Here is a 22072-nt window from a genome sequence, read left to right on the forward strand (position 1 = left end):
AAGCATGATTTCCCTTTCATAAACCCATGCTGACTTGGACCGATCGTGTCACTGCTTTCCAAATGCGCTGCTATTTCATCCTTAATAATTGATTCCAACGTTATCCCCACTACTGATGTCAGGCTAACCGGTCTATAATTACCATTTTCTCTCTCCCTCCTTTTTTAAAAAGTGGTGTTACATTAGCTACCCTTCAGTCCATGGGAACTGATCCAGAGTTGATAGACTGTTGGAAAATGATCACCAATGCATCCACTATTTCTAGGGCCACTTCCTTAAGTACTCTGGGATGCAGACTATCAGGCCCCGGGGATTTATCGGCCTTCAATCCCATCAATTTCCCGAATACAATTTCCTGCCAAATAAGGATATCCTTCAGTTCCTCCTTCTCACTAGACCCTCGGTCCCCGAGTACATCCGGAAGGTTATTTGTGTCTTCCTTTGTGAAGACAGAACCAAAGTATTTGTTCAATTGGTCTGCCAATTCTTTGTTCCCCATTATAAATTCACCTGAATCCGACTGCAAGGGACCTACGTTTGTCTTCACTATTCTTTTTCTCTTCACATATTTATAGAAGCTTCTGCAGTCAGTTTTTATGTTCCCTGTAAGCTTCCTCTCGTACTCTATTTTCCCCCTCTTAATTAAACCCTTAGTCCTCCTCTGTTGAATTCTAAATTTCTCCCAGTCCTCAGGTTTGCTGCCTTTTCTGGCCAATTTATATGCCTCTTCCTTGGATTTAACACTATCCTTAATTTCCCTAGTTAGCCACGGTTGAGCCACCTTCCCAGTTTTATTTTTACTCCAGACAGGGATCTATAATTGTTGAAGTTCATCCATGTGATCTTTAAATGTTTGCCATTGCCTATCCACTGTCAACCCTTTAAGTATCATTTGCCAGTCTATTCTAGCTAATTCACGCTTCATATTGTTAAAATTATCTTTCCTTAAGTTCAGGACCCTAGTTTCTGAATTAACTGTGTCACTCTCCATCTTAATAAAGAATTCTACCATATTATGTTCCCCAAGAGGCCTCGCACAACAACATTGCCAATTAGTCCCTTCTCATTACACATTACCCAGTCTAGGATTGCCAGCTCTCTAGTTGATTCCTCGACATATTGGTCTCGAAAACCATCCCAATACACTCCGTGAAATCCTCTTCCACCGCATTGCTGCCAGTTTGGTTAGTCCAATCAATATGTAGATTAAAGTCGCCCATGATAACTGTTGTATCTTTGTTGCACACATCCCTTATTTCCTGTCCCCAACCTCCCTACTACTGTTTGGTAGTCTGTACACAACTCCCACTAGCGTTTTCTGCCCTTTGGTATTCCGCAGCTCCACCCATACCGATTCCACATCATCCAAGCTAATGTCCCTCCTTACTATTGCATTAATTTCCTCGTTAACCAGCAACACCACCCCGCCTCCTTTTCCTTTCTGTCTATCCTTCCTAAATGTTGAATACCCATGGATGTTGAGTTCCCAGCCTTGGTCACCCTGGAGCCATGTCTCCATGATGCCAATTACATCATATCCGTTAACTGCGATCTGCGCAGTTAAGTCGTCCACCTTATTCCGATACTCCTCGCATTGAGGCCCAGAACCTTCGGGCTAGCCCTTTTAACACACTTTGCCCCTTTAGAATTTTGCTGTAATGTGGCCCTTTTTGTTTTTTGCCTTGGGTTTCTCTGCCCTCCACTTTTACTATTCTCCTTTCTATCTTTTGCTTCTGCCCCCATTTTATTTCCCTCCGTCTCCCTGCATTGCTTCCCCTCCCCCTGCCATGTTAGTTTAACTCCTCCCCAACAGCACTAGCAAACAGTCCGCCTAGGACATTGGTTCCGGTCCTGCCCAGGTGCAGACCGTCCGGTTTGTACTGGTCCCACCTCCCCCAGAACCGGTTCCAATGTCCCAGGAATTTGAATCCCTCCGTTTTGCAGCACTCCTCAAGCCACGTATTCATCTGAGCTATCCTGCGATTCCTACTCTGACTAGCACGTGGCACTGGTAGCAATCCTGAGAGAACTAGTTTTGAGGTCCTACTTTTTAATTTAGCTCCTAGCTCCTTAAATTCGTCTCGTAGGACCTCATCCCGTTTTTTACCTATATCGTTGGTACCTATATGCACCACGACAAGTGGCTGTTCACCCTCCCTTTTCAGAATGTCCAGCACCCGCTCCGAGACATCCTTGACCCTTGCACCAGGGAGGCAACATACCATCCTGGAGTCTCGGTTGCGGCTGCAGAAATGCCTATCTATTCCCCTTACAATCGAATCCCCTATCACTATAGCTCTCCCACTCTTTTTCCTGCCTCCTGTGCAGCAGAGCCATCCATGATGCCATGAACTTAGCTGCTGCTGCTCTCCCCTGATGAGTCATCCCCCTCAACAGTACGCAAAGCGGTGTATCTGTTTTGTCGGGGGTGACCGCAGGGGACCCTGCATTACCTTCATTGCACTGCTCTTCCTGTTCGTCACCCATCCCCTATCTGGCTGTGTATCCTTTACCTGCGGTAAGACCAACTCACTAAACGTGCTATTCACGTCATTCTCAGCATCGTGGATACTCCAGAGTAAATCCACCCGCAGCTCCAGTACCGCAATGCGGTCTGTCAGGAGCTGCAGGCGGATACACTTCCCGCACATGTAGTTGTCAGGGACACTGGAAGAGTCCCCGACTTCCAACTTAGTACAGGAGGAGCATATCACGTGTCCGAGCTCTCCTGCCATGACTTAACCCCTAGATTAACTTAATTTGGCAACAACAATGCTAAAAGGTTACTTACTGATAAGGAAAAGAAAAAGAAAAACTACTTACCAATCACCAGCCAATCACTTACCCCCTTGGCTGTGACGTCACCTTTCAATTTATTTCTACTTCTTTTTTGCCTCCCTGCTGCAGCTGCACCGACTGGCCTTTTGTAGGCCTCTCTGACGACGCTGCTCCGCCTCTCGAACTCTCGCTGCCTCCCCGACTCGACGCTGGCCTTTTGTAAGCCTCTCCGACGATGCTGCTCCCCCTCTCGAACTCCCGCTGCCTCCCCGACTCGACGCTGGCCTTGTGGGAAGGGGCATCGCTGAGGCTGTGGCCACTGACAGCACTGAAGTGAATTATAAGGGTATCCGTATACCTAATCATCCTTCTCTCATTCCACTTCTCTCTTATCCCTCAATCTCTTCTGATTAAGAAGCTGCAGTGGGTGTAAGCACACATTTCTTACTTTCTCCTCTCTCCTCACCACATCCCAACTCTTGTCCATTTTTTTTCCAAGACACCCAAGAACTGGAACCTGCACAGGCAGCGGAGGAAGAGGAAGAAGAAAGTGAAGAGACACCGTCACTCAGTCAGACATTGCAGCCACTAGCTTAGATACCGACACTGCACGCATTTTAGAGGCTAGGATAAAGGAGGGATCTGTAAGACACCGGGGACAAAGTGCGTAGGAGCCAGGGTAGGGGAAAAAGGATAGTGCAGGTGCCAGCTCAGCGGAGGGCAAGGTCACACACTAGTTCAGCTGCAGAGGACACAAATGAGGACTTCGTTGGGCCAGGCTACAGAATAAGGCTGATAGGTGTACAATTGGAGGAGAGAGTGCTTGATATCACTGGAAGAGACGTCACCAAGGCCATGGCAACTGACTAAGTTGAAGCCCTTGGGGACAATAACGGTATGGTCATTCCTAATCCTTCTTCTCATATCTCACTTCCCCCCTCATCCCACAATCTCTTCTCACTTACAAGCTGCTGATGGTGTATGCACGGATATCTTTCTTTCACCCCTCCCCCACCTCACCAAAACCCGACTCTTGTGCCTTTCTGCTTTTAGATAACCAAGAACTGCCAGCAGGCCAGCCTGTCTCCGAAGTCATGGAGGAGAGTGGAGATGAAGAAGACACACCGTCACTGCATCGGACACTCTCAGACACCAGCTCAGAAACTGGCAGTGCACAGAATGTAGAGGGTAATATAGATATAGAATCTGCAAATGGTGAGGCACCGGGCATGAGAGGGCTATAGCAAGGCCCAAGAGAAAGGGTAGCTTGGGGCCAGCTTCCTTGGGGGCAAGTTCATGCATGAGTTCTGCTGCACACAACTCAGATGATGTCCTCGATGATACGGCCTTCAGAAGAAGGGTGATGGAAATGTGCACCTAAATCCTAAGTGCAATGGCAAGCCTGCTAGAGAGCCTCTTATCGGTGTTAAGAAGTCTAGCTCCAACATTGGATGGGGCTTTGCACAGAGCTTGGAGTCCATGATTTCCAGGTTAGACAACTTCAGGAGCCTGTGTGGCCACAGCCATGATGCTGCATGTGATGGACGATGTCGTGGCTTCCATTGCAGCACAGGCGGCAACAACCCAACGTCTCACTGCTGCAGTGGAAGCTCAGACTTCTGCCATCGTGGCTGGGTTTATGAGACTAGAAAGGGGCTTGCAGGATGTTGCAACAGGTCAGCAATCTGTCCTCCAACAGATTGCTGGGAATGCTGAGGTTCCACCCCAGGGGAGTGGCAGGTGATCTGTGGAGCAGTAACCTGCTAGTCCTCTCAGGATGACAGCATTCCCACTGCCACTCCACCATGTCCTTGCCGCTGCCCATCAGTAAGCCAGCACAGACTGCTGCTACCCATGCCGAGGTGGTGCAGTCTACGGCCGGGCCTACTAGGACCACAGCTGGTCAAAATCGATCTGCAAGGCCATCTGTCGTCTCCCCCACGGAAACTCAGCAGCTTTCCACCAGCCATGCTGCAGCCACTGGAGGAAGTACTGTGTCGGAGCACTAGAGTAGGAAAGGGCACATGAATAAGGGATTGCACAAGGGTGATTAGTTCATATTGTAATGTTAAATGAATACCTATAAATTTATTAATTTTGTTTGGAATATTTGTTTTGTGGTGGCTCTCATTTCAACATTGTGCCCAGGAGGATGTGGAGATGGTCCGTAATAGAGAGATGGTATGAAGGGAATGTGGCGAGCAACGGGGATCTGGGGTTTCATTCATTGGAATCGGAGTCTGATAGATCAGAGGCGTTCACTGACAGCCCACCTGGAAGGGGGATTTTCAGCCTGCGTCCTCCCTTCCTCCTCATCCTCTTTCTCCTTCTCTCCCACAGGTGGTCCCACAATCCCTGCTGGAAAGGGTTGAGCCCTCATGATGGCCAATCTGTGAAGCATGTAGTAAACTACAAAGAAATAGGACCCCCACTCCGCCGGCTATTGGAGGGCGCCTCCCGAGCAGTCAAGGCAGCGGAACTGTTGCTTCAGCAGCCGATGGTCTGCTCAATGATGTTCCTGGTGGCAGCATGACTCTTATTATATGAGTGCTGGGCAGGAGTGGTGAGGCTGTGGAGGGGAATCATCAGCCAAGTGCAGAACGGATAGCCCTTGTCTGAGCAGCCAACCTTGGGTTTGACGTAGTGGCTGGAAGATTGCTGGCACACCTGACTGACGCTGGATGAAGGCATCATGACTGCTGCCAGGATACCAGACATTGAACATCAGGATGTGTTGGGCATGTTTCGCACAAAAACTGTACATTAAGTGAGTGGTAGCCTTTGCGATTACGGAAGATCTCAGGATTGGTATACGATGCCTGCAAATCCACGTTGAATGCAGTCGATGGTGCCCTACACCATGGGGAAGTGCACTACCCTGGCAAAACCACATGCACGCTCCTCCTGCTTCTCTCTCTCTTCAGAGAGAAGATAACGTAGTGCCTTCGCCTGGTGTAGAGAGCCTCTGTGACCTCATAGATGTAGCGATGGACGGCGAACAGGAAGACATTAGCTATGTCTCCTGCTGCAGACTGGAAGGATCTGCTGGCAAAGAAATTGAGAGCCACGGTGACCTTGAGGGCTACTGGGAGAGCCGTGGTCACCCTGCTCTGAGGCTGCAGGAGGTGGCAGAGTCCTTGGTGAAGCGGAGCCTCCAAATACACTGCTCTTCGCATAAGTGGTGTAAGAAATCATGAATTGGAAGAAATTGTGAATTGTAAAAGAAATAGTGGTTTTATAGAAAGGAAATGGGTTTGCCAAGCTCAGCCAGCCAGGATGAACTGATGACACAGGAGAATTTGTCATATCAGATAAGGAGTTGTACAAAGAGCTAAGGCTGTCGCATAGGCATAATGCAGGAACAGGCCTTCATGTATGCATGACTAGGCCAGATAAGTGGTCAAGCGAGTAGTCTTATAAACAAACTGACAGAAGGTACCCAGAAGTCCAAACAAGAGATAAACAGAAGGATAATCTCATGGGGACAGCCAGGATTTGCTGTAGGTACCTATTCCCCTGTAATTGGACAATTGAATGGATAACAAATGATTGACGTGCAGTATCCACTGGCCCCCCTGAAATAAGGTATATAAACGGGCAGTCAAAAGGGAAAAATGGGTAGTTGGGAGCCGGGGGAGGGGGGGGGGGGAGGGAACAGCTTCCTCGAGGTGGATGCATGCTGGCTACGGCCTAACACCTTGGTCAAGCTTAACATCAGGGATGGATCGATGCTGGGCAACAGCCTAATACCTCCAACAGCTCAAGGGATGACCCAATAGAAGTAACCGCTGCCACAGGCTGCAGGGATCCATCCAATCCGAGACCACCATTCTGCCTCACGTCCGTCCGTCCGGTCACTCCGGGGCCGTAGATCGCTCTCATCTGTCACGGGTTATATGTCGACTGTATCTATCTCAATCGCATGTAGTATCTGATTGTGCTTAAAACTGTAGCTTTTTAATAAAACGCCTTACCTTTTGGATAATCTGTGTATGACCTGTGATCCAAATCATATGGTGGAGATAAGAAAAGTGCTCTCCGCAGACCCTAGGTGTGCAAGGCCCTCCTCCTGTCTCTGCATGATCTTCTCCTCTTCTTCGCTGCCTCCGTTCCCTCTCCTGAGGATGCTCGAGTGCGACCGGCGACTGCAAGTAGAGCCTCCACGACTGTGAGCAAGTGTTGTGAGCAGAGGCCTTTAAATAAGAATGAAGGCGTTCCCCACTTGGAACAGACTCCCGTTCACCTTAGGAACTTAAAACAAATTTAGAAAGCTGCAAGAGTTGCAGAAAGTTACAAAGAGCTAGTCAAAGTCAAAGTGAAAAAGAATGTTGTTGCTGATAATCCTTTTAGAAAGCACTGCTGGAGGCTCCTTCCTGCTTGTGAACATTGGTCAGCTGGTCATAATTAACAGGCCGGTAAGTGGAGCGGCCAATGCGAAAATTGGAGATCAGACGTCAGGTGAACATAAGAACATAAGAAATAGGAGCAGGAGAAGGCTATACAGCCCCTTGAGCCTGCTCCGCCATTTAATACGATCATGGTAGATCCGATCATGGACTCAGGTCCACTTCCCTGTCCGCTCTCCATAACCCCTTATTCCCTTGTCGTTTAAGAAACTGTCTATTTCTGTCTTAAAGTTATTCAATGTCCCAGCTTCCACAGCTCTCTGAGGCAGCGAATTCCACAGATCCACAACCCTCGAAGAGAAGAAATTTCTCTTCTCAGTTTTAAATGGCGCCCCCTTATTCTAAGATCATGCCCTCTAGTTCTAGTCTCCCCTATCAGTGGAAACATCGTCTCTGCATCCACTTTGTCAAGCCCCCTTATAATCTTATATGTTTCGATAAGATCACCTCTCGTTCTTCTGAATTCCAATGAGTAGAGGCCCAACCTACACAACCTTTCCTCATAAATCAACCCCCTCATCTCTGGAATCAACCTTGTGAACCTTCTCTGAACTGCCTCCAAAGCAAGTATAATAATTGTGTTGGGGAAATTGATGGGATTGAAGGCCGATAAATCCCCAGGACCTGATGGACTGCATCCCAGAGTACTTAAGGAGGTGGCCTTGGAAATAGCGAATGCATTGACAGTCATTTTCCAACATTCCATAGATTCTGGATCAGCTCTTATGGAGTGGAGGGTAGCCAATGTAACCCCACTTTTTAAAAAAGGAGGGAAAGGGAAAACAGGGAATTATATCAGCCTGACATTGGTAGTGGGTAAAATGATGGAATCAATTATTAAAGGTGTCATAGCAGCGTATTTGGAAAGAGGTGACATGATAGGTCCAAGTCAGCATGGATTTGTGAAAGGGAAATCATGCTTGACAAATCTTCTGGAATTTTTTGAGGATGTTTCCAGTAGAGTGGACAAGGGAGAACCAGTTGATGTGGTGTATTTGGACTTTCAGAAGGCTTTCGACAAGGTCCTACACAAGAGATTAATGTGCAAAGTTAAAGCACATGGGATTGGGGGTAGTGTGCTGACGTGGATTGAGAACTGGTTGGCAGACAGGAAGCAAAGAGTAGGAGTAACGGGTACTTTTCAGAATGGCAGGCAGTGACTAGTTGGGTACCGCAAAGTTCTGTGCTGGGGCCCCAGCTGTTTACATTGTGCATTAATGATTTAGACGAGGGGATTAAATGTAGTATCACCAAATTTGCAGATGACACTAAGTTGGGTGGCAGTGTGAGCTGCGAGGAGGATGCTATGAGGCTGCAGAGTGACTTGGATAGGTTAGGTGAGTGGGCAAATGCATGGCAGATAAAGTATAATGTGGATAAATGTGAGGTTATCCACTTTGGTTGTAAAAACAGAGAGATAGACTATTATCTGAATGGTGACAGATTAGGAAAAGGGGAGGTGCAACGAGACCTGGGTGTCATGGTACATCAGTCATTGAAGGTTGGCATGCAGGTACAGCAGGCGGTTAAGGAGGCAAATGGCATGTTGGCCTTCATAGCGAAGGGATTTGAGTACAGGGGCAGGGAGGTGTTACTACAGTTGTACAGGGCCTTGGTGAGGCCACACCTGGAGTATTGTGTACAGTTTTGGTCTCCTAACTTGAGGAAGGACATTCTTGCTATTGAGGGAGTGCAGCGAAGGTTCACCAGACTGATCCCCGGGATGGCGGGACTGACCTATCAAGAAAGACTGGATCAACTGGGCTTGTATTCACTGGCGTTCAGAAGAATGAGAGGGAATCTCATAGAAACGTTTAAAATTCTGACGGGTTTAGACAGGTTAGATGCAGGAAGAATGTTCCCAATGTTGGGGAAGTCCAGAACCAGGGATCACAGTCTAAGGATAAGGGGTAAGCCATTTAGGACCGAGATGAGGAGAAACGTCTTCACCCAGAGAGTGGTGAACCTGTGGAATTCTCCACCACAGAAAGTTGTTGAGGCCAATTCACTAAATATATTCAAAAAGGAGTTAGATGTAGTCCTTACTACCTGGGGGATCAAGGGTTCTGGCGAGAAAGCAGGAATGGGGTACTGAAGTTGCATGTTCAGTCATGCACCATTGAATGGCGGTGCAGGCTCGAAGGGCCAAATGGCCTACTCCTGCACCTATTTTCTATGTTTCTATATCCTTTCGTAAATATGGAAACCAAAACTGCACGCAGTATTCCAGGTGTGGCCTCACCAATACCCTGTACAACTATAGCAAGACTTCCCTGCTTTTATACTCCATCCCCTTGGCTTCCTGATCACTTGCTGTACCTGCATACTAACCTTTTGTGTTTCATGCACAAGTACCCCCAGGTCCCGTAGCAATTTGCAATCTTTCTCCATTTAAATAATAACTTGCTCTTTGATTTTTTTCTGCCAAAGTGCATGACCTCACACTTTCCAACATTATACTCCGTCTGCCAAATTGTTGCCCACTCACTTAGCCTGTCTATGTCCTTTTGTAGAACGTTGCACACCCACTGATGTCACAATCTGCATAATCTATATAGCTCCAGTAAGCAAGCACATCAGTAATGTTCCCTACCTGAGAAAAATGGCGGGCGCCGCGGGACCATCCAGAGCGGGGTAGGGGAATGAGGCAGCCACCATTTGTTTTCACTAAAACGGGCCTTCACGACCAGCGCCAACATTTCAATTTCTAGGCCCATATCTTTTATAAGACTTATGGAACTCATATGGAGGAGTAGACATGTAATAAGGTTCTTAAAGAAACAGTTGTGGTAGTTGCAGGAGTGAAATAATGGACTCCAAAACTATGTTGAATTCTCTCTGCAGGTAACAATTCAGTTTGCTTACTCTTATTAGCTAAGTTTTATCAATCACGGTGTCACTGACAATTGCAACCTCACATCAGTAAACCACTTGGGAAAAGAGGAAACAAAAAGTTGAGACCAGTTTACCAAATGTACACTAACTGCCAAATGATTATAAAGCATCTGAAAAGAGGAGATAAACACTCATAGGTTGATGGAGAAATGAGCATTAAAAAAAAAGCTGAAATTTGAACATTGGGGCAAATTTCCAGTTGGTGTGCATTTAGAATTACACAGCTGTAGTTTCTTTCTCCTTTATCCTAAACGTAAAGCATTACCTTCATTGATAATTTTTTTTTACTCTTGCTCTGCTGACTGACAGCTCGTGGACCTACACTTACAATTCCCCACATGAGGATTGCCTGATTTTAGTTATGCCATTAAGAGGAGGAGGCATAAAGTGAAGCTTACCCACAGGGAGCAAAAATCACCAGGCGAGTCACCCCAGGCTGCTTTTGCACATTTCTTCGTGGCTACTCAAGATTGATGCATACAGTGGCCTAACTACAGCCATGGCAGGGCATATAATGTTGTATAACACAGACCATTTTAAAAAGGGAAAAAAGTAAACTGTTAAAATGGGAGAGCAGGCAGAAACAGAGAAGAAAGTCATAAGACACATGGGCCGGAATTTGCGGTCAGCGGCTAAGTGACAGTGCTCACCGCTAAGCTCAAAGAAAGCTGCCCACAGAGATTGCGAGAATTTTAGTTTTCCCGAATCTGGCACCAAATCAAGCGAATCTCCAGAATTTAGCAACAGTAAGCAGCATTGAAGAATTCTCACAGACAGCAAACCAGGAAATAAAATGCACAGATTCTAATTTACTTTTTATAAAGTTTACAGAGAGTGAAATATAGATTGGGACATACGATTAAGATAGAAGCTGAAATATTAAAAAAACTTCTAAAAATAACATTGGGGTATTAAAAGCCCTGGAATTCTTATATTAATGGGGAAAAAAATTGACATTCCACAAACATAAAATTAGTTTTTCAGGGCCAGAACAGTTGCTCAGCGTCAATACGCAGTTAAAAACCGAGTTACACTTCTTTTACCAAGGCTTAACCACTTTCCAGGGTGGGGGGAGGGGGGCAGTTTAAACCAGTGCAATTGGGAATGTTTTGATCAGGAACTGTGATTTGAATAGATTGCCGGCTATTGGGAATTCCACAGCGCAACCTGTGGAGGGGCAGGGAATAATTCACAGCAACTTCTGAATTTCCGTGTTTATCTGCTCATGTGCTGACTCCAGAAGTTGCTGACACTTTCAGAGGAATAATGATGGCAAACAGTTGCGCTGTCATTTCCACTACAAAATCCGTGCCATAATATTTTTCACTTTGTGTTACTTCTTGAACCTTATTTGCTGGATTTTAAAATCTTTTTTAACTACCTGCCAACACTGTTAATATAAACTGAATCAGTGTAATCAGAGATTTGTAGAACATTGGAAGGTATAAATGTTATTGAATATTGTTATGACAACTATGAGCATTAATGAAGCAGGTACAACTGGAATACGGCTCACATTTTGAGCACAATATTCTATAATAGAATGAATATATTTTCATTACATTAAACCCATTCCTTATGCAGACTAACTATAATTTTTACTCAATCAACATCACTAAAACAGATTATCTGGTCATTATTACATTGCTGCTTGTGGGAGCTTGCTGCGCAACATTTGGCTACCCATTTTCTACATTACAACATGACTACACTTCAAAAAATATTTCATTGGCTGTAAAGCACTTTGGGACATTCTGAGGTCATGAAAGGCACTATATAAATGCAAGTTTTTCTCTCTTTCATACACAATTTACTTAATTTCATGAGGTAAAGATCTGCAAGATATTTCCTCCACCCGAAACGGAAATTGAATAAAATACTAGAATGTCTAACACAATTGTGTTTAAATGATAGAACCATTCCAAAATTAGTAATAAAACAATCAATTATTCTTTGCTTAACATAACAAAACACCATCAATTCTTTTTGATCATTTTTGACATAAGAATGGATTTTCCTTGCTCATTTTCACAGACCATAGTATGGTTACATCAAAGTCTGCATGCGACATTTCAGGAATCAAGTTGCACCATTACTTAAAACACTGCTGAAAGTAGGAAACATCTAGAGGGGAGATATTAAGTAGACCAGGGGTTCTCAACTGGGGCTCCGCAAGGAGGTTTCAATGTGTCTGCCATAAATAACCTCGGGGATTTAAAATAAAAAATCAGGTTAAAATATATATATATATATATATACCACTGCATAAAGGTGGAATCGAGTTGAGCAAACTGCGGTTTCAGCCCCGACTATCCACCTCTCCCGAAAGTCTGTGCGGTGACAGTGACAGCTGCCACTGAGCCCAGGCCCCAAGTCGCTGAGAAGAGAGAGAGGCGGCTGGTTACTGAGCGCAGATCCCCCGGCTCCAGCTCTCCATCCTACGCTCTCCTCTCGCCAGGTCCCGCAGTATACTTCGTCCTCCCCAGACTTGTCCCAATGCCATGCCCCTCCCCTGATCTAATTAGACAGATGCTCTTTTACTTTCACCCCTCACTCCCTGAATCCTCTCACTGTCATACGTCACCAGTGGCAACTTTACCCACTGTCTTTGGTCCCCGCCACAAACTGTGTTCCCAAGCCACCGACTCCATCCCTCTCCCTAACATCTGTCTGATCGCAGCCTATGTTTCCAGCCACATATCCGCACCATAACTAAAACCGCCTTTTTCCACCTCCGTAACATTGCCCTCCTCCGACCCTGCCTCAGCTCTTCTGCTGCTGAAACCCTCATTCATGTCTTTGTTACCTCTAGACTTGACTACTTCAACTCACTCCTGGTCGGCCTTCCACATTCTACCCTACGTAAACTTGAGGTCATCCAAAACGCGGCAGCCAGTGTCCTAACTCATACGAAGTCCCGTTCACCCATCACCCCCGTGCTCACTGACCTACATTGGCTCCCAGTTAAGCAACGCCTCGATTTCAAAATTTTCATCCATTTACAAATCCCTCCATGGCCTTGCCCCTCCCTATCTCGGTAATCTCCTTCAGCCGCACAACTGCTCCTCTCCGCACCCCCCCCCCCCCCCCCATATGTCTGCGCTCCTCAGATTCTGCCCTCTTGAGCATCCCTGATTATAATTGTTCAACCATTGGTGGCCGTGCCTTCAGCTGCCTAGGCCCAAGCTCTGGAACTCCCTCCCTAAACCTCTCTGCCTCTCTATTCTCCTTTATGATGCTCCTTCAACCCTACCTCTTTGACCAAGCTTTTGGTCATCTGCCGTAATTTCTTATGTGGCTCGGTGTCAAATTTATTGTTTTTTCTTCAAACACTCCCGTGAAGCGCCTAGGGACATTTTACTACATTAAAGGCACTATATAAATACAAGTTTTTGTTGGTGTTTAACCCACTCAGTTCAAGTATCCCGCAAATATTGAAATCAACTAATGGCAGCTGCACGCACGCCAGTTCCGTTTCAGATTAGAATTTTTTTTGTCCTATTTTTGTTATTCGCGCGATTGCGAGTGTCAATCAAATGAAGGAAGGGGCAAGGAAAAAGGAGGAAAGGAGCTGTTGGGGTCAAACAGTGAGTCTCTGTCTTCGTGGAGGGAGAAGAGCAGAATATGTCAACATTAGGACACAATTAGGATTGACACTTATTACCAGCAAAATCTACAGTTTGCAAACTCATTTAAATATTCTGTACTATCTAATTTTTCCCTCTATTTTCTCTCCAGCTGTCTTCAAAGTGTTGACTCACACTGTAGTATAGATACAAGGGTGCCGGCTGCCCTTTGGTGCCTAACTTGATTCATTCTGAATTTTCTGCACCTAGGCAGGCCGGGTGCGGGCGGTCGTGATCCCGCTCCTCATTCCATTCCACTCCAGAGATCGGCTTTCTGTTAATGGTGGCTATTAAGACAGCCGTGCGCTTTACCCGGCCCTATTAAATGGTGCGGAGCTGATGACGTCATCGATGACGCGTTATCAGCCGATATATTTAAAGGAGCCATGGCCACATTGCATTTGAAGGTTCATCTCGGATTGTGCAGGCACCTCACTGGACCATTGGAGTGTTGGAAAGAGTAGCAAACATGACTATACAGAGAGACAGAGGGCTGCACTCACATGGTCTTCCCTTCCAATGGGTGGAAGAGACCTACCCAATAGACCAAAGGAGCCAGGCTCCAAATAGCAGAGGAGGTCAAAAGCAGGGATGTTGTGAGGAGGACCTGGGTGCACTGCTGGAAACATTTCAATTATCTCATTCGATCAGGAAAGTTGAGTACAAAGCCACGCTCAACTTCATCCTGCTGTGCCTCTCATCACGTCCCCATCATTCTGCCTTCCCTAACCTACTCCTGCACATCCTCACATCAACATACCTTGTACGTCCACCCATCCCTCTATCATATTATCACATCCTCATCTGACTAACCACCCCTCACACTCACCCTCATCGTAATGCAATCATACCAACTAACAACACACAAGGCCACTTGGCATTGCCAGCCCACTCCATCATAGTCACTCTCTAAATATGTAACCCATCCATTCCTTTCACTCATTCCATCACTCTCACTCAACCTTCTCTTCTTTCCCTCCTTGCAGGAGAAGATAGCCCACAATAAGAGGGAGTGGGAGAGAACCGGAAGTGGTCACACCTTGGAAGTGTCAGGAGTCAGAGAAGCTGGAGATGGGAGACAGAGAGAGGGGGACATCTCATCAACCCGGTGACAGAATTACATCTCATACAGCCAAATGGCACACAGCAGTCACTCATATGGGGAACTGAGTTCATCCTGTGCATAATGGTTTCTGTACTCATTCTTCATATGACATATCTAACTCATCTCATTACTGTCCCACAGGTCCGTCAAGAGCCCCCTGCACTGTCCAGGAAGAAGAGGACGACTCCTCATCACCAGACATAAGTGTACCCAGCACCTGCGCAGAGACGCACACCTCAGTGGGTTCCACGCGAGATACAGTAGTGTTGTCACCTGGTCTGTCACAAGTGAGCAAGAGCAGATGGTGGAGACAGGGACAACAGTGGAGACACTGTGCCAGAGGGCGCAGAATGCTCCCAGCTCTGCTCAGCATCATGCAGACGTGGAGCCTCAGGGGCCATCCAGAAAGAGGGTAATCTTGCAGGTGCAACAAGAAGTGCAGGAGGTTTTGACAGGTTTTGCAACCGCAATGTTTGCAAATATGTATAGAATGGAGGAGTCCATCTCCAACATGAGCACCACCGTGGCACAGGCGATGGTGACTGTAGGCTCTTCCATGGATAAGATGGCCACCTGCATATATCGGCTAATGCGCCACTCACAGAAGAAAATAATCTCTATGGAGAATAGATGGCTATCTATGAAGAATAGATGGCAGATGCTCATAGACCTCCTGTCTTGGAGGGATGTCAATGTAGACATGGGTCTTCATGGCCCCACTGCTGTGCAGCAAGGTGCTCACCAGCTCCTTGCTAGCAGGGAGGTGGCCCATGAGAGGGATGAAGGTGAGAGGGGACATCGAAGTGGGGGCACCTCTCAAAGCGCTCACATCTCTCCCCTATTGCTCCCCCCTCAGTCAGAGCCCCAGATGGCTCCTGGAATCGTGATGTTCAGGTCTGCCCTTGCACAGTCGCAGGAGCAGACGATTTTGGCGGGGCCATCACGGGCTCCAAAACCCGGAGGACATCTGCCACGAGTGTCTATGCAGTTGCAGCAGGGAAGTGAGCAGGCTGCCTCTACCTCTGCTGAACCTACACGGGTAGCACCTCGTAGAAGCACGTATAAGAGGAAGATGAAACACAATAGATGTACAAGGGTAGCCATTCTGGTGTTTTCATAAATGTTTGTGTAAAGTTTCCGTCACTGTAAAGTCACAGATAAAAATATTTATTTTCACCACTTTCCGGTCATGGACAGATTTGTGTGCAACTTTGGAAGTGGCTTAGTGAGTTGGAGTGAAGCTGAGACAGAACGTTACCTCCAGCAATATTGGTCAGTGTGCAAGGATGGCTTGGTCATTGTAGGGATGCTTTGTGGTGGTACAAACCTGACGCAGCATGTGGTAGGCAAATGGATGTAATGCCTAAAATTAAGTAAATCTGGCCGTGAGGAGGCCATCTCTGGCAGCAATGCGCTCGGGTGCTGGTGGGATCTGGACCACAGGCTCTTCCTGCTCCTACGCTTCCTCTGAAGAGGTTGTGCGCTCAGAGCCTTGCCCCTTATGCAGCAATAATCCTCGCTGCTCCACTATGTTGTGCAGGGCGCAGCAGACCACGACGACTCTGGAGACCCTGGCTGGTGCGTTCTGAAGGGCTCTCCTCCTGATCAGTCAAGACATCTGAAGCGCATTTTCAGCATGCCTATTGTCTGCTCTATGACACATCTGGTGTAAATGTGGCTTTCATTATATCGCTTCTCGGCCTCAGTACTTGGCCTCCTCAAGGGTGTCATGAGCCATGCCTTCAATGGATAGACCTCGTCTCCAAGCAGCCAGCCAGAAAGGCTGTTTGGAGGAGCGAAGAGCTGAAAAGGGTGGACTGGCAGAGGACGAATGAGTCATGGCAGCTGCCAGGAAATTTGGTGCACACATGCATGATGATCTTACTATGGGTGCAGACGAGCTGCACATTGAGGGAGTGAAAGCTCTTGCAGTTGACAAAGACTGGGGTGCCCTGATGGCCACGTGTGCAGTTGATAACGCCCTGAACCTGTGGGAGACCAGCCAGAGCTGCAAAGGCCAGCGTCCGCTTAGTAACACTGGCTTCATCAGTAGAAAAATTTATATAGTTGGCTGACTTGTCAAAGAGGGCATCGGTGACCTGTGTTATTGCATCTGCGGGCAGCCGACTGCGAGATGCCGCAAATGTCTGCTGCAGATCCCTGGAAGGAGTCTGAAGCGAAGAAGTTGAGGGCACTGGTAAGGCATGTCCACCTGCTCCTCTGGGCTGTAGGTCTTGCCCCAGCAATCTGCAAATGTTTGCGACGACCTGGCGCGATAGCCTGAGCACCTTTGGCACTGCTGTTCCGTCATGTTGACGAAGCTCATCCTCTGCCTGTATACCCTGTGTTGGGGGTGTCACTCCAGTACGTTGCAGTCCTGCACTGATGCTCTCTGTCCTGCGCAGATATGGTTGAGGTGTTGTTGTTGAGAAGTTAAATATAGTATTAGATCAAAGAAAGAGGCTCATAATGTTGTCAAAAAGGAGCAATAATTCAGCAAATGAGGATCAAGAAATTGATGAAGAAAGGGAAAATAGAATATGAGACTAAACTAGCGAGACACATAAAAACAGACTGTAAAAGCTTCTATAGGTATGTAAAAAGGAAAAGATTAGCAAAAGTAAATGGGGATCCCTTACAGGCTGAGACAGGAGAAATTATAATGGGGAATAAGGAAATAGCAGAGAAATTAAACAAATACTTTGTGTCTGTCTTCATGGAAGAAGTCACAAAAAAGCTCCCGGAAACAGTGGCGATCCAAGGGTCTAGCGAGGATGAGGATCTAAAAGAAATTAGTATTAGTAAAAAAAAAAATAATACTGGAGCAATTAATGGGGCTGAAAGCCGATAAATCTCCTGGACCTGATGGCCTACATCCAGAGGTTTTGAAAGAGGTGGCTGTAGAGATAGTGGATGCATTGGTTGCCATCTTCCAAAATTCCACATTCTAGAGCGGTTCCTGCGGACTGGAAGATAGCAAACGTAACCAAACTATTTAATAAAGGAGGGAGAGAAACGAGGAACTGCAGAATAGTTAGCCTGACATTAGGGAAAATGCTTGAATCTATTATTAAGGACGTAGTAACAGGGCACTTGGAAAATAATAATAAGGTTGAGCAGAGTCAACACCGATTTATGAAAGGGAAATCATGAGTGAGTTTTTTGAGGTTGTAGCGAGCAGAATAGATATGGGGGAACAAATGGAGTGGTGTATTTGAATTTTCAAAAGGCATTTTCCACACAAGAGGTTATTAAACAAAATTAGGGCTCATGGGATTGGGGATGATATACTAGTATGAATTGAGGATTGGTTAACAGATAGAAAAGAGAGAGTAAGAATAAACGGGTCATTTTCGGGTTGGTAGACTGCAACTAGTGAGGTATCGCAGGATCAGTGCTTGGGTCTCAGCTATTCACAATCTGTACTGGGGGCAGGATGACAGTGGGTTCCCGACCCACACAAAGGTATTTCGAATGTCCCTCCTGACCCGCCTCCAATCGTGCACACACGGACCTCAGAAAATTCCGGCCGATGAGTAGGAGCAGCGCTGAAGTAATTTTTATGCAGAAAAAATACTTGTGTTATGTTAAGGGGGTCTGTGGAAGTTTTTTTAACATGGGAGGGGGACCTCAGAAGCAAAAGGTTGAGAACTTAAGTAGAAGACACTGAAAGACCAATGATTGCAATGTTTATGGAAAAAGAATTGTCATGGGGAATGTCCAGGTGCTCAGTAATGGCTGGCTTGCCGAACATATTTGTTATAAAACTTACTAAGATGACTACTGCATGTCTGAAGTATTCACTATAGGAAACCAAAATGATCAGTTGCTTCAAAGGCATATCAACTGCTACGGTAATGACCATGATAATTCAACACAGTGACAGTACTATTTGAATTGCTGCTTCAGGTGCTATTATGCTTGCTAAACAGATAATTCCATATAAAACGAGTAACAAAATTAAAATGAATTCAATTTAAATAAAAATAAATCATAACTACACAAAAGCAAACAAAGTTTTGTCTTCAATAATGATCAAAAATTAAATTTCGTTTGAACTGTCTGCTGATGGCTCAAAAGAATTTAACGGACAGTCTTCCATTGTTACTCCACTTGATGCAATTTCACCATACTGTGGCAATTTTCCAGCTCCCATTTTGACTCACTCCTTCAACATGTGCACCACTGCCACCAAATACAACACGTTACATACAAAATAAAATGATTCCAGTTGAAAATTGCACACTGAGAATGGCAATTTGCAAAAGTGAGGTAAATGAAAGGGAAAAAAGTGTATACTGAATTAAGTAGTGGGCCAGATACTACATCATAGGAGACCAGAGGAGATATAGGGGCACATTTTACTGTTTTGGTATACCTTGATTTTGGGTGAAGACAGGGCATACTGGACCATGAAAGGACACAGAAAGGAACCCTATCTGATTACCACTGAAACTCAGCCGCACTCCCAATTTCCGATTAGGCCTGGCATTTGTAGCGCCAAGTCCAAACAGGCAGGAGTTTCATTAATATATGCAAAAGGGGGCAAGGAAATGTAATGCTATATTTTGCAGCTGGTGGGTGTGCTTGACACAAATTCCCCAGCATGCCCAGGAAACCTAGTGGGAAGGGGACCTTAGGACGGAGGAGAGGGCACTTAAATGGCGCAGAGCTATTCAGGTAAGAGTTTTCAGCTGATATAGATGTCCAACTGAATTTTCAGAGTAATTTTCAAAAGATTGAGAAGTGAATTCATAAACAACTTTGCTAAAAATTAATGGCAATATGATGAAATTAAGTGTAATGAATATCTGGGAGTGATCACAAGTTACTGCTGATCTGATCATGGGCTCAGCTCTACTTCCCTGCCCGCTCCCCATAACCCTTTATTCCCTTATCACTCAAAAATCTGTCCATCCCCGCCTTAAATATATTCAATGATCCAGCCTTCACAGCTGTCTGGGGCAGAGAATTACATAGATTTACAACCCTCAGAAGAAATTCCTCCTCATTTCTGTTTTAAATGGCCAACCCCTTATTCGGAGACTATGCCCCCTAGTTTTAGTTTCCCCTATGAGTGGAAATACCCTCTCTGCATCCACCTTGTCAAGCCCATTCATTATCTTATGTTTCGATACAATGACCTTTCATTCTTCTGAACGCCAATGTGTATAGGCTCAACCTACTCAACCTAGCTTCATAAGTCAAACCCCTTATCTTCAGAATCAACCTAGTGAACCTTCTCTGAACAGCCTCCAATGCAAGTATATCCTTCCTTAAATATGGAGACCAAAACTGAACTCAGTACTCTAGATGTGGCCTCACCGATACCCTGTACAGTTGTAGCAGGACTTCTCTGCTTTTATACTCTATCCCCCTGGCAATAAAGGCCAATGTTCCATTTGCCTTCCTGATTACTTGCTGTACCTGCATACTAACTTTTTGTGTTTCATGCACAAGGACCCCCAGGATCCCTCTGTACTGCAGCACTTTGCAATTTTTCTCCATTTAAATTATAACTTGCTTTTCTATTTTTTCTGACAAAGCAGATAACCTCACATTTTCCCACATTATACTCCATCTGCCAAATGTTTGCCCATTCATTTAGCCTGTCTATATCCCTTTGCAGATTTCTTGTGTCCTCCTCACAATTTGTTTTCCCACCCATCTTTATATCATCAGCAAACTTGGCTACATTACACGCGGTCCCTTCATCCAAGTCATTAATATAGATTGTAAATAGTTGAGGATCCAGCACCCCGTTAGTTACTATTTGCCAACCGGAAAATGACCCATTTATCCCGACTCTGTTTTCTGTTAGTTAGCCAATCCTCTATCCCTAATATATTATTCCCAAACCCTGTAAACATTTACCTTGTGCAGTAACCTTTTATGTGGCACATTACCGAATGCCTTCTGGAAATCCAAATATACCACATCCACTGGTTCCCCCTCAACCACCCTGCTCATTACATCCTCAAAGAACTCCAGCAAATTTGTCAAACATGATTTCCCTTTCATAAAACCATGCTGACTGCTTTATTGAATTATGCTTTTCCAAATGTCCTGCTACTGCTTCCTTAATAATGGACTCCAGCATTTTCCCAACAACAGATGTTAGGTTAACTGGTCTATAGTTTCCTGCCTTTTGTCTGCCTCCTGTTCTAAATAGGGGCGTTACATTTGCGGTTTTCCAATCCGCTGGTGCTGCCCCAGAATCCAGGGAATTTTGGTAGATTACAACCAATGCATCCACTATCTCTGCAGCCACTTCTTTTAAGACCCTAGGATATAAGCTATCAGGTCCAGGGAACTTGTGCACCTTCAATCCCATTATTTTACCGAATACTACTTCATTAGTGATAGTGATTGTATTATGTTCCTCCCTCCCTGTAGCCCCATGATTATCCACTATTGGGATGTTTTTAGTGTCTTCTACCATGAAGACCGATACAAAATATTTGTTCTACGTCTCTACCATTTCCCTGTTCTCCATTATTAATTCCCCAGTCTCATCCTCTAGGGGACCAACATTTACTTTAGCCACTCTTTTCCTTTTTATGTATCTGTAGAAACTCTTACTATCTGTTTTTATATTCCGTGCTAGTTTACTTTCATAATCTATTTTCCCTCTCTTTATCAAGGTGAAAGGCAGGCAACATTGCAGACATGGAAGTATGTGGACTTAGTAATGAATAGGAATATGGGGTTTGAATCACAGGTTGAAACACCAATGTTGTGCACCATCTAGTTCAACCAAAGTGAACAATAGATGGAGCAGAGACTGCAATAAGAGTATGGAGTTTTTGGCAAGGGCAGAATACGTTGACTTCAGCTTTATCTGATATTCAGTTGAAGAAAGTTCTGGCTCATCCATGATTTGAAGGTAGACAGGCAGTTTGACAACACAAAGCTGGAAGCTGGTCATAGAATTGTGGAGGGTTAAGAAAACTAAATTTTCCAAGCTCATCAATTGTGATGTAATCACTGCAAAATAACTTTGTTTACACATTTGGTTATATGTTATAAAATGAGTTTTTGTTGATATACATATTTTAATAATAAAAAACTGCACTCTATTTCGCAAGGTGCATCACTTTTTCCACAGTATTAAAATTATGCACTTGTCACGAAACACTGAGTGTTTCAAATTTTGAGACCAATGGCATTAGGTTTCAAACCTGAATAGTTAATGTTTTGATCTCCCAATTGGATGTTTCTGATATTACAGCATGATAGGCCTGCACATGGCAGTTTAATCC

General features: G+C 45.4%; 1 protein-coding gene across 3 annotated transcripts in view; it reads right to left on the reverse strand.

The window, feature by feature from the left end:
* LOC139278942 (early endosome antigen 1) overlaps positions 1-22072 on the reverse strand; it is a 1017310-nt gene that overhangs the window by 743274 nt on the left and 251964 nt on the right. The gene's annotated exons all lie outside the window — the stretch shown is intronic.

This window comes from Pristiophorus japonicus, chromosome 13, assembly GCF_044704955.1.
Source record: "Pristiophorus japonicus isolate sPriJap1 chromosome 13, sPriJap1.hap1, whole genome shotgun sequence".
Lineage (NCBI taxonomy): Eukaryota > Metazoa > Chordata > Chondrichthyes > Pristiophoridae > Pristiophorus > Pristiophorus japonicus.